Source organism: Myotis nattereri (assembly GCF_964212035.1).
Source record: "Myotis nattereri genome assembly, chromosome: X".
NCBI lineage: Eukaryota > Metazoa > Chordata > Mammalia > Chiroptera > Vespertilionidae > Myotis > Myotis nattereri.
This window is the reverse complement of record NC_138078.1, coordinates 63,739,789-63,760,111: the sequence shown is the minus strand read 5'-3', so window position 1 is coordinate 63,760,111 and position 20,323 is coordinate 63,739,789.

Here is a 20,323-nt window from a genome sequence, read left to right as displayed (position 1 = left end):
CCTCCACCAGCCAGAAGAGCCACAACAGCTGCGAACAGCACCCATCAGAAGACCCGCTAACAACAGAGGAGCAGCTGCTACCACAATCGCCCAAGGAGCAACCACAGCCCGAGGAGCCACTGCCACCTAGGGAGCAGCCACTGAATGACTCAATATCTATATACGTCAGTGAGATCGAACATGGGTAGACAAAGAAATCCCCAAAGGAAAGAAAAGGAGGACTCACCAGAAAAGCAGCTAAGTGATACAGAGGCATACAACATGACAGAAAAAGAATTCAGAATAAGGGTCCTAGAGTGCATACACCGGATGGAGGAAAAAATCAACAACTTATACAAGAAGCAAGAAGAAACAGATGAAAAAATCAACAACTTAAGACCCAAGAAGAAATGAAGTGCTATATAGCTGCAATAAAGAACACCATTGAAAGTATCAACAGTAGACTAGGAGAAGCGGAAGACCGAATTAGTGAATTAGAAGACAGGGAAGCAAAACGCACCCAAACTATACTTCAGTTGGAGAAAAAAATTAAAAGACAGGAGAAGAGCCTAAGGGAGCTTTGGGACAACATGAAACAAAACAACATACGAATAATAGGAGTGCCAGAACAACAGAAAGAGGAACAAGGATTAGAAAACCTATTGGAAGAAATAATATCAGAAAACTTCCCTGAGGTGGGGAAGAAAAAAGTCACACAAGCCCAGAGAGTCCCAAGCAAGGTGAACCCGAAAAGACCCACACCAAGACACATCATAATTACCATGGCATATATTCAGGACAAAGAGAGAATCTTACAGGCTGCAAGAGAGAGACGGAAAGTTACATAAAAGGGATCTCCCATTAGATTATCAAATGATTTCTCAACAAAAACACATCAGGCCAGAAAAGAATGGACAGAAATTTACAAAGTGATGCAAAGCAAAGGACTGAATCCAAGAATACTCTATCCTGCAAGGCTATCATTCAAAATTGAAGGGGAAATAAGAAGCTTCACAGTCAAAAAAGGCTAAGGGAGTTTATCACCACGAAACACGCAATGCAAGAAATGCTAAAGGGACTGGTGTACAAAGAAGAAATAATAATTCCAGAAAGAAAACAGCCACACACAAAAAAAGAAATGGCTACAAACAAGTACCTTTCAATAATAACTTTAAATGTAAACGGGCTAAATGCTCCAACCAAAAGATATCAAGTGGCTGAATGGATAAAAAATCATGACCTATATATTTGCTGTCTACAAGAGACCCGCCTCATTAGAAAGGACTCACACAGACTGAAAGTGAAGGGATGGAAAAATATCTTTCAGGCTAATGGATAAGAAAAGAAAGCTGGGGTAGCAATATTTATATCGGACAAAATAGACCTCAAAGTGAAGGCCATAACAAGAGATACGCAAGGCCACTTCATAATACTAAAGGGATCAATACAACAAGAAGATATAACCCTGATAAACATATGTGCACCCAATGAAGGAGCACCCAAATACATAAAAAATCACCTGGAAGATATCAAAGGAGAGATCGACAACAATCCAATCATAGTAGGGGACTTTAATACACCACTGGCATCACTAGATAAATCCTCTAGACAAACAATCAGCAAAGAAACAGCAATCCTAAATGACTCACTAGATCAGATGGACTTAATTGTCGTCTTCAGAACACATCACCCCACAGCCACGGAATATACATTCTTCGCAAGTGCTCATAGGACAGATTCAAAAAAAGACCACATATTGGGTCACAAACAAAGTCTCCCCAAATTTAAGAAGATTGAAATCATACCAAGCATCTTCTCAGACCATGATGGCATAATATTAGAAATAAACTACAATAAAAACAACCCAAAATACTAAAACACTTGGAAGCTGAAAAGCATGTTATTAATATTGACTGGGTTACCAATGAGATCAAAGAAGAAATTAAAAACCTCCTGGAAACTAATGACAATGAAAACACAACAATCCAAACCTATGGGACAAAATGAAAGCAGTCCTGAGAGGGAGGTTTGTAGCTCTACAGGCCTATCTCAAAAAACAAGAAAAAATTGTAGTAAATAATTTAACTCTACAACTCAAAGAATTAGAAAGAGAGCAACAAAGAAACCCCAGAGTGAGCAGAAGGAAAGAGATAATAAAGATTAAAGCAGATATAAATGACATAGAGACCAAAAAAATAGTACAGAAAATCAATGAAACCAAGAGCTGGTTCTTCAAAAGGATAAACAAGATTGACAAACCTCTAGCCATGCTCACCAAGAAGCAAAGAGAAAGGACCCAAATAAACAAAATCAGAAACGATAGGGGCGAAATAACAACAGACCCCACAGAAATGCAAATGATTGCTAAAAAATACTATGGACGGCTGTACACCAACAAACTAGACAACCTGGAAGAAATGTACAAATTCCTAGAAAAATACAACATTCCAAAACTCAATCAGGAAGGATCTAAAAATCTCAATAGGCCAATAACTATGGAAGAAATTGAAGGAGACATCAAAAAGCTTCCATCAAACAAAAGCCCAGGACCAGACGGCTTCACAGGGGAATTTCACCAAACCTTCCAGGAAGAACTAAAACCTATCCTCCTCAGACTACTACAAAAAATTCAGGAGGAAGGAACACTTCCAAGCTCATTCTATGAAGCCAGCATCACCCTAATACCAAAACCTGGTAAAGACAATACAATGAAAGAGAATTACAGGCCAATATCGCTCATGAACATAGATGCCAAAATCCTCAACAAAATCTTAGCAAATTGGATCCAGCAGTACATCGGAAAGATCATACATCATGACGAAGTAGGATTCATCCCAGGGATGCAAGGATGGTACAATATCTGCAAATCAATAAAAGGGATACATCACATAAAGAAATTGAAAGAAAAAAACCGCATGGTCATATCAATTGATGCAGAAAAAACGTTTGACTAATTCCAACACCGATTTTTGACAAAAACTCTCAGCAAGGTGGTAGTAGAAGGATCATACCTCAACATAATAAAAGCCATATATGACAGGCCCACAGCCAACATCATACTCAATGGACAAAAACTAACACCATTTCCCCTAAGAACAGGAACAAGACAGGGATGCCCGCTCTCACCACTCCTGTTCAACATAGTACTGGAAGTGTTAGCCATTGCAATTAGGCAAGAGGAAGAAATAAAAGGCATCCAAATTGGAAAAGAGGAAGTAAAACTGTCCTTATTTGCAGACGACATGATATTATACATACAAAACCCTAGAGACTCCATCAAAAAATTACTAGACTTAATACATGAATTTGGCAATGTAGAGACATACAAAATAAACCCCAAGAAATCTGAGGCATTTCTATACACCAATAGTGAACTTTCAGAAAGAGAGATTACAAAAACAATCCCTTTTACCATCGCACCAAAGAAATTAAGCTACCTAGGAATAAACTTAACTAAAGAGGTAAAAGACCTCTACGCCGAAAACTACAGGACCTTGAAAAAAGAGATGGAGGAAGACATAAACAAATGGAAGAACATTCCGTGTTCATGGCATGGTAGAATCAACATCATTAAAATGTCCATACTACCCAAAGCAATCTATAAATTCAACGCAGTTCCCAGTAAAATACCAACGGCATACTTCACAGATCTAGAACGAACTCTCCAAATATTCATCTGGAATAAAAAAAGACCCCGAATAGCTGCAGCAATCCTGAGAAAGAACAAAGTAGGTGGGATCTCAATACCAGATATCAAGCTGTATTACAAAGCCACTGTTTTCAAAACTGCCTGGTACTGGCACAAGAAAAGACATATAGATCAATGGAATAGTATAGAGATTCCAGAAATCGGCCCGAACCAATATGCTCAGTTAATATTTGACAAAGGAGGCAAGAACATTCAATGGAGCCAGGATAGTCTCTTCAACAAATGGTGTTGAGAAAATTGGACAGATATATGCAAGAAAATGAAACTAGACCACCAACTTACACCATACACAAAAATAAAGTCAAAATGGATAAAGGACTTAAATGTACAACAGGAAACCATAAAAATTCTAGAAGAATCCAAAGGCAACAAAATCTCAGACATATGCCGAAGCAATATCTTCACTGATACAGCTACTAGGGCACTTGAAACAAAAGAGAAAATGAAGAAAAGGGACTACTTCAAAATAAAAAGCTTCCACAAAGCAAAAGAAACCATCAACAAAACAACAAGAAAACCCACTGTGTGGGAAAACATATTTGCCAATGTCATATCTGATAAGGGCCTAATCTCCAAAATTTATAGGGAACTCATACAACTTAACAAAAGGAAGATAAACAATCCAATCAAAAAATGGGCAAAGGACCTAGAGAGACACCTCTCAAAAGAGGATATTCAGAAAGCCAAGAGACATATGAAAACATGCTGAAAGTCACTAATCATCCGAGAGATGCAAATCAAAACAACAATGAGGTACCATCTCACACCTGTCAGACTGGCTATCATCAACAAATCAACAAACGACAAGTGCTGGAGAGGATGTGGAGAAAAAGGAACACTTGTGCACTGCTGGTGGGAATGCAGACTGGTGCAGCCACTATGGAAGACAGTATGGAGTTTCCTCAAAAAACTGAAAATGGAACTCCCATTTGGCCCTGTGATCCCACTTCTAGGAATATATCCTTGGAAACCAGAAACATCAATCAGAAAGGATATATGCACCCCTATGTTCATAGCAGCACAATTCACCATAGCTAAGATCTGGAAACAGCCTAAGTGCCCATCAGTAGATGAATGGATAAGAAAACTGTGGTACATCTACACGATGGAATACTATGCTGCTGTAAAAAAGAAGGAACTCCTACCATTTGCAACGGCATGGAAGGAACTGGAGAGCGTTGTGCTAGGTGAAATAGGCCAGTCAATGAGGGAAAGGTACCACATAATCTCACTCATTCATGGATAATAGAGACCATTATAAACTTTTGAACAATGATAGATACAGAGGCAGAGCTGCCTAAAACAGATTGTCAAACTGCAGCGGGAAGGCCGGGGAGGGTTGGGGGGCAGGAGGTAGGGGGGTAAGAGATCAACCTAAGGACTTGTATGCATGCATATAAGCATAACCAGTGGACATAAGAAATTGGGGGATAGGGGAGGCTAGGGGACTGTCTAGGGCAGGGGGATAAAATGGACACATATGTAATACCCTTTGTAATACTTCAAGCAATAAATTAAAAAAAAAAAGATACAGAGACAGAGCTGCCTCAAACAGATTGTCAAACTGCAGCGGGAAGGACGGGGAGAGTGGGGGGGAAAAGATCAACCTAAGGACTTGTATGCATGCATATAAGCATAATCAATGGACATAAGACACTGGGGGATTGGGGAGGCTAGGGTACTGTCAAGGGCGAGGGGGGAAAAAGGACACATATGTAATACCCTTTGAAATACTTTAAGCAATAAAAAAAGTGATTTCAGAAATTAAAAATAAAATAAAATAAAAAAATAAATCTAGAAAATTTTTTTCATTTATAATGCTAACAGTGAGACACCCAGGAAAACAAACATGGTGTCAAAATAAGCCAAAGGAAAAATCATTTGGGCACATATAAAAAGTACCCTAAGTAAAAAATTCTTTATTAACCTAAGGTCAAGAATATGTTTGTATATTTTCAGAAAACAACTTCAAGACCACGTGGATTGCTGCAACAGAGAGGAATTCTCCGGAATGCTCCAGCCATGAAGACAAGAGGAGAGACAGTTCAGAGATGGAGACTCTGAAGACGCTTTTCCATGCAAGCAGTCAGCAGCTTAGTGTCTCTGCAGATTGCCCAGGACCAAACCAGAGAAGGTCGGAACTGCATTGCCACCATTTTTCCACAAATCAGAACGGAAATATCATTGTTGACATGTACACATAAGGAACTGTTGGACATTGAAATTGGGACTTAAAACAATTTTTGTCCTTGAAATGTTATGCTTAAGTTTTAAAATGTTTTGGGTTACGGATTGGCATTGTTATCGTTTTAATAGCCAGAGTTTTGTTCTTGATGTTTAAGTTTTATTTTCATTATAGTAGCTTAATTAATAAAACAAAAAAGGGTGAGATGTGGGAAACTGACATAGGGTTAAGCCTCGGACTGACCTGCTGGCAAAGTCACAAACAAGTCCTGGCTTAGAGGGCACAGTCCTCTTAGCATAATTAGGCTTGACCTTATGACACTCCCTAGATGTTATCTGGGAATCTAATGGGCTGAGGAAGTGCAGGAAGTATAACCATGGTGTAAACAAGTGAAACTCACAAGGAAAGTGAAACTTTGGTAACCACTACCTTGTTTACCACTCACTATAAAAAGCTTCGTGCTGACAACCCCCACCGCTCTCAAAGTGGACGGCTTCGCGGCCTGGGTCCATTACACTCCCGTCCAGTCAGCGGACCCATCCATGACCAGGAAAGACTTCATCACCAAATGGAGCATCGATCGAGATCAACGCTACCATCTCAAGCTCAAGCTGCAGCGTGCTCGACATGCCTGATTCTGGTAACATTGCTTGCGATCACTCCTGTCACCAGGAGCCCCCACAATACTGTGTAATAGACTTAGATGATGCCTGCTTCTTCATGGACATGGCTCCAAAGAGACAAGGACAATTTATTGGACCACATGTTTAGTAGCAGAAGATTGGGCTGCCTGAAGCGGCCATGATGCCAATATTATGTTTCATTGTATTGATATGTTATATTGACCTTTGATTCTTTTGCAGGTTTAAATGTGTGTTGGCTGTCCTGTAAGGGGACTGTGTGGGGTGACCCCCAAAAGTAAAGGGTATCTAGCTGCCAAGAGGACAGGTGCCCAACTGGGCAGGGAAGGGTGCCCATCAGGTTCTGGTCACTGTTGAGAGACAGTTGAGAGTTGGCAGCATGTATACCGCTTGCAGGCCTGCGTGACCATGCCCATGTCAGGGGTAGTAAGCTGGAAAAGGCCTGTTTAGAATAGAAGGTCTAACGCATGGTGATGCATAGAAAGAAAGTTTAATGCCAACAATTACTGTTTTGTTATAATTCTGAAAAATCCATGAAAAGGAATTGGCAAGGAAAGTCAGAAAATCTTAGAGTAGATCAGTATGTTTTTCTCATTATGTAATTCCTCTGAAATCTGGCAATGCTAAATAAGTCATGGCAATACATTTCTTTGCATATATTTAATAAGACCAGTTCCTGTTAATGGTTTTATTAACAGAAAACTTTGGAATATCATGTTTTAAAGAGCCCTGTCTGAGCTCTAAAGACTTGAAGCCAGTAAGAATGCCACGAAGAAATCCTGGTATCCTGGTTGGGAGCCCTGAAGATGGCTGGTGCTGGAATGTCAGGCCGATGCCCTACCATAACTGGCGGTTGGTAAGAGTAGAAGGGGAGCAGCAAATAGGCCTCTGCATCCCTGCGCAACCCCTGCACACTCTGGGCCACAAGGAGTGGGAGGGCTACTGATATGAGCCTTAATGCCTGGAGCGTAGGCTCAGGTGGAGTTGCTACAGGTAAGGGATTCACCTTACTCTGCAGATACTGTAGGCAGGCCTGATGGAAGCTGGATGGCTTAGCTTCCTGGCCTACGGAGCACATTAAAATTCAACCATGAGACTGCAGCAAAGTAGTCAGTTACCATTCTTGTTGTGTTTATGCAAATATCAGGAGAGTAGGTAAATTACTCTTGATCTGGCTTTTTGATAGCCATGGAGGAATTTTAAGAAGAAAAATCCTATTACAATAGAGGCTGTTAAAGCTAAAATGGTTTCTTTCCCTTCCACCGAACCATTTGTTAAACATATAGGGATAGTTCAGTTGATAGTTCTGTGTGCCCAGTATGGGCCTCTAGCAATGGTGGAATAGTAATGCAGTCCCTGTCATGATTGAGCAGGAAGTTCCAAGAAACTGGGGGAATGAAAAGGCGAAGGATATGCCCTCCATCTTCCCTGTATCCTCAACGTTGCAGCAGCCACCATGTGCTCATGATAGTACCAGCTTCCTGTATCCCAGGACACTGCTGGCCACGCCCAGAACCTTTTTAAACTAACAAATGACAATCAGGGGACGTGCGTGCCTTAGAGATGACCACATCCTATGTAATAAGACCCAACTTGCACCTAGCCAATCGGCAGGGCCCACAATCATCTCCCCTCCCCTAACTCCACCCCCCTATTCAAACCCCATTTTTTCCCACAGGCGTTCTCTCTCTTCTCGCCTTTGTGAGGATAGGTGCCAGACGTGGGTCTGTGATAATAAAGGACTCTTTGCTTTTGCATTGGACACGGCTGGCTCCCTGGTGAGATCTGTTGGGGATTTAAAATCTGGGCATAACAATAACCAAGATACTGGCGAAGGTAAATTTGGACTTTAAGCTGAATGAAGACAAGAGGGAGAAAGATAGAATGAATCAGATAATTGTATTTTACTACAGGAAGGGGAAAACCTCCAGTAAGCAAGCCAACAAATGCAGAAGAAGAAGTGGTGGAGTGTTCATCTACCACAGGTGATACACAGGTTCTCCGAGGGGAATACACGTTATAATGTGAATCCCTCTATAAACAATGCTTCAGACAAGGGCATTATGAGAAGATGAAAATATTAATGGTCTCCTTGAATAAATACCAGCAAGGGTATAAAGGAGATATGTTTGTATATTTGTTCGTTTTCAGATGTTGGAGAGGGATGTAAGGGGGGGGCAGGCCGGTGAGTAGGGAGTAATGTAGAATTCTTTAATTGGGGCATCAGACAAGCCAGTCCATAATGAGCCAGAAACGTTCAATAAGGACAAGGAGAAGACTGATCGGGGATTTTTTCCTCAACATTTTCTAATACTGACAAGGAAGAAAGGAACCTGATGTTTAAGTTAGGTTTGGATTAGGGGGTGGGGGGTGGGGGATGGATGGTTGTGGTAGCTGTCATGAGAAACAAGGTGTTGTGTTTGTGCTGGCAGTGTATAGTAATGAATTTGATTTTCTTTTTACATGGTAGACTATTGAATATTGTTAAACTATTGACAGGATTGTCAGCTCAAGATGTGAAGTTTATGCCACAACTGGTACAGTTTTTCCTTAAACAACTTGGTCTAGAACAGCATTGCTAGATATTGGAGTTACTAGAGAAGTGAGGTTTCACTCTGTTTCACTGGTGATTTACTTCATGTTACATTTCCCCATACCAAAGTGACATATTAGTAATAAAGGAAATTATGTATGGTGCACATGGGCATTATCTTCACAATTTTTCTGTAAATCTGGAACTACTCTAAAATAAAACATCCATAAAACAAGACTCAAAATACTAGGAAATGGTAATATCTGAACATAGTGGAACGGACCAGTGAAAGGACAGGGTTGTATGGCAAGAGGCTGAGAGTAGACACTACCTCCCTGCCATATGCTGGACTATAATGGTACTAGAGGAAATGAGAGAGAGAGAGAGAGAGGTCAGTTTGGGAAAATTTTAAGAGGTAAGAGGAAGGTCTCTTTTCTATAACCAGATCGTCTGAGACTTCTGCATCCACTCCCACCCCGCACCCCCTTCTTGCATGGTCTAACTGAGGCTTTGTGATGTCAAGTCACACCATGGCAACCACTGATTTTGGGCAACAAGAGCTGATGTGATTGGCTTCACATTGACATAGAGAGTATATAATAGGCCTGGACCCTCTGAGTAGTGTCTGTTGCCTCAAGATAGCCAAACTTACTAAGAAGATACTGTAGACTTTTGGAGATAAGGAAGAAGACTACAAACACAAGGATGGATGAAGAAACTGCAAGTCCTAAAGTGAATTAGAAGTCAGTGTCTCAACTGGATGATGAAGAAGTGGATAAGGTCAGAATACTTTATTCAAATGCTCCCCCGTCCCCCTTAATTCCTAACCCAAGACCCTGGCCTTTTCCTTTTTGGCCAAACACACTTCCTTGTTCTATCCATTGTCATTCAATTACAAGCCCATTTCCAAATCATTCTCCAATTTCTTCCCCAAAACCAATGTCTTTCTGGGTTTAACTTGTTTCCAAAGTACATATGTTATGCACAGATTTCAAGATCTGAGTCCAGTGCAAAAACATAGAGTCTTTTATTCAAGCCCTGGACTTGGTCCCCCTCCTGTCTCTATTACTGGATGCAAGAGAGAGCCCCGAGTCCCAAGGGAAAAAAGTATTAATATGGCTTGTGGTCAGGGTGTGGGGGCACACTCTGACCACTGATTTGGCCGATTACGGTTGTTTTTTTGAGGGTGGGGGGCTAGTGATGCAAGGGCAGGGTGCAGCTAGGGTCTTTTTACACAAACACAGGGGTGGCTAGCATACCCTTGGCTTTGGCGTAGTTTCCACCGCTTTCCCATTGGCTGAGATAAGGGCAGGCTGAGTAACTGATACATTCTGCGGCTTTTTCTTGGAAGAGGGGATAAGGACACAGCTATCAGTACTGTTCTGTCCTTTCATTCACCCCTTGTCTTGGAACTTCCGGCTCAATCATAAGACGGACTGAACTATCAACTGAACTACTTTTATACACTTCTTGACAAATTGGACTAGTCTGTTAATAATGCAAGGGTCCCCTTGGATCTGTCAAGACCGAATAGGCTGCTCCAGAATACACCAGAAAATTAACCAGGGGTTCTATTTACCTACAAATATTTATACCTAGGTAGACATATAAACATCAAATAAACATCCACATATACACCTTTTCAGTGAAAAAGTACTTTTACAGTCTTGGGAATTTTGGCAGATAAAAGGAACACTGCCCAAGTTCATCGATAGGGGCCTGACAAGCACGAATGTGGTGCCTTTGGCTGGGGGGTATAGAGTCTCCATCCTTTCTCTCTCGGCACTGCTAAGGACAGGATCATTGGAGAGGTCTCTTCACATAGGCAAGGCTGTGGTGAGCCATCTGGGGCAAAAGTGGTTTCTGCTTCCATTTTGGCTAAAACGTCTCTGCCCATTAGAGGGACCAGGCCAACTGGTAAATATAGGAATTCATGAACCACCTGATGGCCGCCTCACTGACATCAGTGGGGGTGGCAGAACAGTCTGCAGCTGTGTTAATGTTCCAGTAACTCCAATAACGGTGACTTCCTGTCCTGAGAGAGGAACTACCTTCTGAGTAACTACCGAGTGCTCTACCGCTGTATCAATCATAAATTTCACAGTCTGGCCCCCGAACTTCATTTTGACCATTGGCTCATGGGGGCCCAGTTGGAAAAAGCCCAGTCTGTCCTAGTCAGAGTCAGCTGCTGCCAGTCCAATGAGGTCTGCCTCAGGCGGCTCTGGCTAATAGTTGCTGGGTGGTTTGGATGGCCTTGCCAGATTCTTCTGGCCTGCTACTGAACTTTATTCTGTCCCTTCTTACACATGCAGAACTGGACCCTAGGCAGCGAGGTTTGAGCAATTTTAAAATTCCTTAACATACATTTTATCTTTCATGTTGCAGGGAGGGACCGGGTGGGCTCCTCCTGAATAAAAGAACTCATCAAAATAAGGCTAATTTTCTAACTTCATTTGTCCCTGGGTGTGGACAACAAATGACACTAATCAGATTGCCATAAAGGATTTAACCTTTGTTTAGCGAGGCAAATGCAAAGCATTTACCCCCAAGTGTCATTGTTTTAGGGAAGATAGGATTTCTGCTCAGTTTCCCTATTTTACTAGTCCCAGCTTACTGGTCTATCATGCATTCAATATTCTTAAAATGTATTCTGGCACAGGAGAAAGTTGGTTTGCTGAACACAGAGTGTTTAACCCCTATATAACTGGCTTGGACCTCTATATAGCAAACTGCAGTCTATAAGTTCAATATGCAGACTCCGGTTTTTCTAACCCAACGAGATTTCAGCCAGTCTCTGAGTCAGACTCCTCCTCTCTTGGAGAATTTGAAAGTCCTGATGGCTTCCAGGTCCAGGGAGAGTGCCTTTTTGACAACCCTTGGGCCCTGCGTTTTGCCTTTTTACCAGTTTCCTTCGTGGTAGAGCAGCAACCAGGCCTCTTTCAAGGGAGTGAACTAGAAGGGGATATCAGCCCCACCTGTGAGCCAGCTGCTCCACCTAGGGTCTCCCAGGGGCCAAGCCGGAGCGTCCCCCAGCAAATCCCGGAAGACGCTGCCCTTTTCAGGTGGTAAGGACTCAAGCAGGGGGTTCACTGAATGTAGCCAGTAGGGAAGCGCTCGCTGGCTTCTGCCTTCAGCCGCTCGAGCCCACAAGCACTGCCCCATAGCACATGTCTCGCCGGTAGCTCCAGCACCTCAGTGTTCTCCAGCTTAGCCTGAACCTTGGTTCCCACCAACAGCTGCTGCAGCTCCTGTAGGCTATCTTTGATCCACGAGCACGTGGCTACTACTCCACCAGGGGCTTATGGGCCTTGCGGGCAGCTCAGGCATTCAGCCCCCCCCACCCCCTTCTTTGACCTGGGTCTCAGATCCTGAGTCGGCCTGGAAAACAGTTCTAAATTCCCAGGGGGGATGCAGATTCTAGCTTTGTGCCTCCTCTGCTTTTCCAGCAGGAGTTTAGTTGTTGTTGTTTTTTTTCCGTTTTTTTTATTCTTAGAAACCTTAATCCTTTAATGATTACCAAAAGTGAACATTCAGCAATTTTAGTTTAATATTTATGGACATATTTTAAATGTACTTTTACTCTTAAGATATATCTAGACCTTTTGTGATAAAACTAAGTACAGGTATCGGTCTGATTCAGCATTGGAGGGGTTTAAAGAATAAACCAAGGCAGAGAAAGATTGTGCTTACAGTTATTTTTTTTTAACCTTGAATTTCATTGATAAGACCTGTTAGGAATGCAGCCAGCAGCCTAACTGCCAAAACCCCTGCCCCCATTATCTCAGCCCAGGTCCATTGCTTTTCCTCACAGAGTCAGCCTGGAAATATAACGGGTGCATAGGGAGGTTTCTTATAGACAGAACACCTGGAGACCACCTGAAATCCAGTTACTGATGCTTTCAGAATCCAGATGAGGGAGGAAGGAAAAGACCTGGTTATGTTCTCTATGAGGGTTCTAATAAACAATTGAAAACAGCAAGTTAAACAAAATACAGTCACAGGCAGGTTTTCTTTCCGTCCTGCGGAGCTGTTTACGAAAGAGATAAGAAAACCATGAATAACAAGTTCTCTGAAATTTGCTACTTTGTTAATTTGCTAAGCAAAAAATTAACTTGAAAAGACATCTCTCTTGCTCTTTTATAAGCAATCTCAGAACTAAGAAATCTTGGAAATACAGCGATTTACAACACAGGTAAGTGCAACTGATAGTCAGAAATTGATATTAACTAAGTGGGCTGATTCTTTCGGTAATGGCAAGCAAAAGACTCTGAGATCTGCTAGAGATTCTTGCAGCCCATCGCGGGTCCAGTCCAAACGTTCAGCCAAATGAATTAACAGAAATGCAAAATAAATCAAAGTAGCTTCCACTTCACACAGACTAGTAATGAGCAGCCAAAATAGACAAACACTTGTATTCACACTCTCTTGGTAGACTAGCCCAGACTGGAGCTGAGCAGATAAACAAAGCAATGCCCCACTCCCCAGATGAGCATGGGGGCACTCCTGGCACCCATGTCCCAGAACAGAATTCTCCACCAACCTATTGGTGAGAACCTACCAGAGGAGTTAAGACTGCTTCCAGTTCCCCCTCTCGCTAGCAAATTGGCTAGTCCCACACAAACAAACAGCTGTTCACTCATGCTTTCTCATTGTTTCGGCATTCACTCCAATTCCACAATCTTTATTGTACCCCTTTAAAAAATTTTTTAACAGGTTTACTTTGTCCCGACCTCATGCTGTTCAGTGACGAAAGACAGACAGGGGAGGGGGTGACCTGTTTTCACAGATCCTTACTCAGATTCCCGCATGAACGAAGTCATGGAGTCACAGAAAGGAGAGAAGGTAGGACCCCTCCCTCCACACTCACATACTTTAAACAAACATTCATAAGCAAAGGCATTTAGCTACCACAACCCACAATTTTTCCCAATTCAATCCGAACCTTGAACTTTTAGCAACTATTCAGCATTTCTCAATCATTAACATTTTTCAGAATAAACATCAAAATGCAAGACATGTTTTCTATCATTTGAATTCAGTAAGCTTCAAGGTCCCAAGTTCCAAGCAGTTCTGGAAAACGACACCTGAGGCTGGCAAGCAGGTTTGCCCAGCCCTTAATTTTAAAATGACCATAATGCTTAAAGGAGTAGTTTGAGTCTGTCCCATAAAGTCCTTCCAGTAAGTCCACAGAAAACAGAAAAAAAAAAATACAAGCACAGACAAATACAGTCTTCCAACTCTATGGAAGCAAAACCAAAACAACGTTCCTACTCCGCGAAACCAATACTACAGATCAGCTTAGACGATGGCCATGCACCACTCCTCTCAAATTGAGGGGTTTCTCAGGCCCACCAGATGGAGGATCGGGATGTCCACCAACTCCTCCCACCCGTGGGCCCCCAGTGCATCCCCCTAGTCCGTTATCGGCATTACAGATTTCATAAGTGAGCTCCCACAGGACAGAACACACAGAAAAAAACTGACAATACACAGACAGTTTCCGCAGGATGTCGTACCCTCCGAATCGGGGTCTCTTTGAGTCTCAGGGGTTCCGGATGAGCCCCCAAATGTTAGGCCCAGATTTCAAGATCCCCCAAGACAGACCACTAGGGAGCCGAGTCCGATGCAAAGGCATAAAGTCTTTTATTCAAGCCCGAACTTGGTACCCCCCCCCCACTGCCAACATTACTGGATGCAAGAGAGAGCCCTGAGTCCCAAGGGAACAAAGAATTTATAGGGCTTGTGGTCGGAGGGTGGGGGCACACTCTGATCACTGATATGGCCGATTCCGGTTGGTTGAGTGATGGCAGGGGGCTAGTGACGCAAGGGCAGGGTACAGCTAGGGTTCTTCTTACACAAAGTCAGGGGGTTGGCTAGCATATTCTTGGCCTTGGGCTAGTTTCCCCCGCAATTCCATTTGCTGAGATAAGGGTAGACTGAGTAACTGATACATGCTGAAGCTTTTTCTTGGAAGAGGGGATAAGGACAGAGCTATCAGTCCTGTTCTGTCCTTTCACAAAACCAAGATAGTTGTGATGGTAAAAGTGGATTTTAAGCTGAATTAAGAAAAGAGGGAGAAAGACAGAAAGAATCAGATAATTGTATTTTACTACAAGAAGGGGAAAACCTCCAGTAAGCAAGCCAACAAATGCAGATGAAGAAGTGCTGGAGTGTCCATCTACCAGAGGTGATACCTAGGTTCTCCCAGAGGAACACACTTAACAATGTGTATTCCTCTATTAAAAATACTTCAGAAATGGGCATTATGAAAAGATGAAAACATTAATGTTCTCCGAGAATAAATACCAGGAAGGGAATAAAGGAAATGTGTGTGTATTTTTGCGAGTTTTCAGATGATGGGGAGGGATCTAAGGAGGAAGAAGTCATGTGAGAAGAAAGAAATGTAGAATTCTTTAATTGGGGCACCAGATAAGCCATTCCATAGTGAGCCCAGACATTTAGAATAAGGACAAGGAGAAGACTGACTGGGGATTTTTCTCCTCAACACTTTCTCATACTGGCAAGGAAGAAAGAAGCTGATGTTTAATTTAGGTTTGGATTGGGGGGGGGGTGGAATGGATGGTGGTGGTTGCAGTCATGAGGAGCAGGGTGTTCTGTTAGTGCTGGCAGTGTATAAGAATGAATTTGGTTTCCCTTTTACATGGTAGAGTATTGAATATTGTGAAGCTATTGAAAGTATGGTCATCTCAAGACCTGAATATTTATGCCACAACTGGTCCAGTTTTTCCTTTAACAACTTGGTCTAGAACAGCATTGCTGGATATTGGAGATACTAGTGAAGTGAGGTTTCACTCTAACTCTTTCACCTATGATTCACTTCATGTTACATTTGCCCCATTCCCAAGAGAGTAAATAGTAATAAGGGAAGTTGGGTATGCGGTAGATGGGTATTAGCTTCACAATTTTTCTTTAAATCTGGAACTCTTCTAAAATAAAACATCCATTAAAACAACACTCAAAATCCTAGAAATTGGTAGCAACTGAACATAGTGGAATGGACCTCTGAAATGATGGGGGAGTATGGGAATTGTCTTTGAGGAAACGCAACCTACCTGCCATATGCTAGACTGTAATGATACTAGAGGAAATGAAGAGAGAGAGAGGGGAAAGTTAGGGAAAAATTTTAGGAGTTAAAAGGAAGGTTTCTGTTCCATAACCAGAGTGTCTGAGATTTCTGCATCCTCTGCCACCCTCGCCCCTCCTTGATGGTGAAGCTGAGGCTTTGTGATGTCAAGCCACACCAGGGCAACAACTGATTTTGGGCAACCAGAGCTAAAGTGAGTGGCTCCTCATTAACCTAAAGAGTATATATAGAGGCCAGGAAACTTTGAGTAGTGTCTGTTGCCTCAAGATAGCCAAACTTACTAAGAAGATATTGTAGACCAGTGGAGATAAGGAATAAGACTCCAAACACAAGGATGGATGAAGAAACTGCAAGTCCTCAAGTGAATTAGAAGTCAGTTTCTCAACTGGATATGGAAGAAGTGGATAAAGTCAGAATACCTTATTCAAATGCTGCCCCTTCCCGAGTAATTCTGAACCCAAGAATCTGGTGTGCTTTTTGACCACAGGAAGTTCCTCATTCAATCCATTGTCATTAAATTAAAAGCTCATTTCCAAATCATTTTCCAATTTCTTCCCCAAAACCAATGTCTTTCTGTGTTTTACTTTTTTCCAATATTCATAACCAAGTTAGTGGCTATGGTAAATTTGGACTTTAAGCTGAATGAAGACAAGAGGGATAAATACAGAAAGAATCTGAAAATTGCATTTTACTACATGAAGGGGAAAAACTCCAGTTAGCAAGCAAACGAATGCAGAAGAAAAAGTGCTGGAGTGTTCATCTACCACAGGTGATACTCACATTCTCCGAGGGGAACACACTTAATAATGTGTATCCCTCTATCAACAATGCTTCAGAAATGCGCATTATGAGACGATGAAAACATTAATGGTCTCCATAAATAAATACCTGCAAGGGTATAAAGGGAATATGTTTGTATTTTTGTGAGTTTTCAGTTATTGGGGAGGGAGCTAAGGAGTGGGAACTCACGTGAGAAGGGAGTAATGAAGAATTCTTTAATTGGGGTACCAGACAAGCCATTCTATACTGAGCCAGACACTTAGAATAAGGACCAGGAGAAGACTGAAGGGGGATTTTATCCTCAACACTTTCTCATCCTGGCAAGGATGAAACGAAGCTGATGTTTAATTTAGGTTTGGAATGGGTGTGTGGGATGGATGGTCATGGTCGCAGTCATGAGGAACAGGGTGTTGTGTTAGTGCTGGCAGCGTATAATAATGAATTTGATTTCCGTTTTACATGGTAGACTACTGAATATTGTTAAACTATTGAAAGGATGGTCAGCACATGATCTAAAGTTTTATGCCTCTACTGGTCCAGTTTTTCCTTTAACAACTTGGTCTAGAACAGCATAGCTGGATATTGGACATACTAGAGAAGTGAGGTTTCACTCTAACTGTTCACTGATGATTCACTTCATTTTACATTTCCCCATAGCCAATTAAGAAATTAGTAATAAGGGAAATTGGGTATGGTGTACATGGTTATTATCTTCACAATTTTTCTATAAATCTGGACCTATTCTAAAATAAAACATCTATTAAAACAACCCTCAAAATAATTGGAAATTGTAGCAACTGAACATGGTGGAATGGACCACTGAAATGACGGTGGAGTTTGGGAAGTGGCTTAGAGGAAACACCACCTCCCTGCCATCTGCTGGACTCTAGTGGAACTAGATTAAGAGAAAGAGAGAGAGAGAGAGAGAGAGAGAGAGAGAGAGAGAGAGAGAGAGAGAGAGAGAGATCAGAGATCAGTTTGGGAAAAATTTTAGGAGGTAAGAGGAAGGTCTCTTTTCTATAACCTGTGCTTCTGAGATTTCTGTGTCCTCTGCCACCCCTGCCCCTCCTGGATGGTCAACCTGAGGCTTTGTGATGTCAAGCCACACCATGGAAACCACTGATTTTGGGCAACCAGAGCTGAAGTGAGTGGCTCCTCATTAACCTAAAGAGTATATATAGAGGCCAGGACCCTTTAAGTGGAATGTGTTGCCTCAAGATAGGGAAACTTAATCAGATGATATTGTAGCCTATTAGAGATACGGAATAAGTCTCCAAACTGTGGGAAACTGTTTATTGCCTTCACTATCTGATAAGCATAGACAGAGTACTCCCTGAAACCCCCTGAAGGCTGGGTTCCTTTGAAGCCCTAGCAAAGCTTGGAGCTTGGCCACACCTTTTCTCTTTGTCCAGATAGTGGTAGCTGAAACTACTCCCCCATTTATTATTATGTAAATCCTTGCTGATGGTCTTGTCTGCTTATTACCAGGTGGTCACCTACCTAAGGTCTATGCTATGGGTGCATCCAAGATGAATAAAGCTTGGTGAGGCTAGAGCACGGAGGAAGTCCTTCGGGACTTGCTGCCTGGTCCCCCAATATTGGAAAATTATCTCGTGTCTTTTTCTCTCATTTGTTGTGCGGCTCCTCTATCAGATACCGAACCATACTCCACAGGGGACGTGGAAGGAAACACTCAACATCTGGAGCCCGATGGTAATCTGGAAGTGCAGGTCTCGCTGGAGTGCGAAAAGGAAGTTTTCACCGAAAAGGTGTGGAAAACTCACCGAAAAAACCTGAGGGGGATTCTACTGCATGCAATTGCCAGGAGCAACTACAGAAGCCCGGGTCTGTAAGTACACTGGGATCGTTTACTTAACCAGGCTAACAAATGCGGCAGGATTTGGCTTTAAAAAAGTAGATTCGGCTTTAAAAACGTATATTTGGCTTTTTAAAACTAAGAAACTTTATTATATACTTTTGATTTGCATGTTTAAAGTGTTAAAAATTTAGAAGGAAATCTTTTACAGTTTTTGCATGTTATAATAGAACTTAACCTTTGTTTTTCTTGAAAAAGGTACTCTTTTAGATCAGGCTGAAAAAAGAGGGCCATGGTCATCTTAATGTGTTTTCTTATCCAAATTAAAATCTTAATTTGTATTTGGAATCTATCTGTAATAAGAAATGAAACCCCGCTGCTGAATCTCGCTCTGGTTCGGAGAGATTCAAAGGTGGCAGGAGAGTGCAGAGCTATAAGCTCTCCCGCAAAGAGATTACTAAATGTTCTGTTTAAAAACTACCTGAGGACATGTTGTTAAGTGCAAAGTCTAGCCAATGTCACCTTGAGCTAGCTATTACTTTGGAAAGCGAAAAAGGAAAAAAAAAAAAAAACTTAAAAATCTGTTTTTTTTATTAAGCATGACTTTGGGAACAAATACGCCATTTGAGTCATTTGCTGAAACTTCCCCCAAAGCAGGATGTGGTGGAAAGGAAAAGGGAGCACATGGCCATCCAATATGGATGCCTACTCTAATTTAAAGTCTCCTTCTCATAATTGAAAAGTTTTACAAAAATTTAAAATGCGTCTGGGATTTCTGTTCACGTGTACAGAGAAAACTTGGCTTGGAACTAATCCGCTCTCGTTCCTTTTAGGTTAGGTTGCTCAGGAGGCTGTGCAAGAAATAGAGTCCAGTGAATCATTAAAGAAAGGAAAGGAAAAGGTTTATTCTACGTCACAGGGAGACTCACGTAGCCCCAGGACAGGGCACGTGGATTCATGCCAACAGGGAGGGGGGTGCTTTTTTTATACTGCAGTTGGGTGAGGGGCGGGGACATGAGCTGAGGTATTCAGTTGAGGAAGTTTCAGCTGGCAGGGGGTCATTGAGAAGCCAGTATCTGTATCTGGCACGTTGACCTGTGAGAAATTCCAGGGGAAGTCCATTGTCTCATTACATATCTGCATGTATCCGATCCTGGGCTCTCTCCGACTTAACAGTTCTGATTTTGGACCTTTAGATAGAGTTTTGAGCTAGACTTTCTTTACAAATGTGCAAAATAGAACCCAAGACTGATTATTTCCTATAGAAAATGGCCAATTTGACCCAGGGTAGAAATTCTAGCAACAAGATTGGTATTTTTCCATAATAATGTTAATGAAGCCTATTCCAAAGCTATCTTTAAGACCTCTACAAGGAAAATCAGTGAAATTGTCTCTGTTACAAAAATTTGCTAAATTAATTGCCTTAAAGTAATTAAATTTGAATCTCAAAAGTTATTAAAATCTCTAATTATAAAAATGTGAGTTGCCAGGTAAAAAACCAGCCCTTTGTTTATTGAAAAGGCTGGCCAAAACATTTCTAATGAGAAAAGGGGCTAGTTGCTTCCTGCCTGTAGC